The sequence below is a fragment of the Ananas comosus genome, linkage group 1 (assembly GCF_001540865.1).
Source record: "Ananas comosus cultivar F153 linkage group 1, ASM154086v1, whole genome shotgun sequence".
Taxonomy (NCBI): domain Eukaryota; kingdom Viridiplantae; phylum Streptophyta; class Magnoliopsida; order Poales; family Bromeliaceae; genus Ananas; species Ananas comosus.
The window spans coordinates 9,156,283-9,157,780 of NC_033621.1; the positions used below are offsets into that span (position 1 = coordinate 9,156,283).

The window sequence follows — 1,498 nt, forward strand, 5'->3', positions numbered from 1 at the left end:
TTAGCTGTGAATTAACCTTCTTAGACCAGGGATAAGCTACTCTGAAGCTTAATTGGAATATTTAGCCAATTATGAAGCTAAATTAGAACTAATTGCACTTATTTGCGCGAATTGATGCAATTTCGGGATTATTTCTTCGCAGCAGGTCTTCGAGCCTCGTTGAGCTGAACTTGTACTCTTTGAAGCTGGTTTGGAAGGTATTCTAACCTGAGGTAAGCAGGGATTTCAGTTAGAAAACTGAATTCGCAAGNCTCCTACATGTTCTAAAAGGTTAGAACAAGTTTTTGGATAAGTTAGAGGATGATTGGAATGCTAAAAGTGAGAAAGTGTATTGAACTGGCCAAAATCAGCATTTTTCTATTTGCTGTACCGGTACAGCCATCACCTTGTACCGGTACAAGCTGGCAGAATCGTGGCAGCAAGGCTAATTTGGTAATTTCACATTTGATACCTACCTATTTGATCCCAGCACGACTCTGGGACTTCAGTGGAGTATGCTAGAGCTCAGCAAAGGGTTTTTTCACCTTCTTCTCTCTCTCTCTCTAGGGTTTCTCTCTCTACTTCGAATTCGTCGATTTTGCTCATTTTCGTCGCCGCGCTTGTTCTTCGCTGTTTGCGAGCGTCGCAGAGCTTTCGTGGACGCGTGGGAGAGTATTTTGGAAGGTTCTTTGCAACTCTGGACCAGTGAAGTGCTGGTTGGAAGCTCGAGAAGGTAAACGACTCGATTTTCTCCATTATCAACGTTCTAGTAGTCGTTTACGGGTTGCTTTTGAGTTATTGCTTCTAGTTGCTTTAATCTGAGATTTCAGCAATTAAAGTTGGATTATTTAGCTGTGAATTGAGCTCCTTAGACTAGGGATAAGCTTCTTTGAAGGTTAATTAGGATAATTAGCCATTTATGAAGCTATTTCGGACTATACACGGTTTATGCGATCGAATTGATGCAGTTTTGTACGTTGACTTCGCAGCAGGTCTTCGAGCCTCGTTGAGCTGAACGTGTACTCGTTGAAGCTGGTTTGGAAGTTGTTCTACCCTAAGGTAAGTAAGAATTTCAGTTAGGAAGCCGAAATTGCAAGATTCCGACCATAATTGCTATTATATGATGAGTTTGATGCCGTTTCGATTTTGTTCGTAGCGTGAATGCGATCGAGCCTTGGATCATCGTTAGTTGACTTGTGAGAGCTCTTGGAGACTTATTTTGAGGTATTACACTAGTCCCAAAGCAGGGATTTAAGGGGTTACTTTGTACTAAGTGTAATTTAGGCCGAAATCGGATATTCCGGTCGTTATTTTGACGCGATGTTGATGTTTGTGTTCAGCAGGATTGAGACCTAGTGGAGCTGATCCTTGGGACTCCTTGGACTGATTTGGAGCCTAGTACTAGGTGGGTTTGACCTAACCAGAGCAAGTGAAGCTCCCCTATGTTCTATATGTATTATAGAAGTGGCCTAGTTATATGCTTATGTGATTGTTAAAGGGCTCGGAATTCGCCATCATG

The 1,498-nt window shown here is 42.1% G+C and overlaps 1 long non-coding RNA gene across 1 annotated transcript; it reads left to right on the forward strand.

Moving 5' to 3' along the window:
• Positions 566 to 1,264, forward strand: LOC109707263. The gene is made up of 3 exons (XR_002215457.1): positions 566 to 712; positions 969 to 1,038; positions 1,136 to 1,264. It is a non-coding gene; the product is annotated as an uncharacterized LOC109707263 (long non-coding RNA).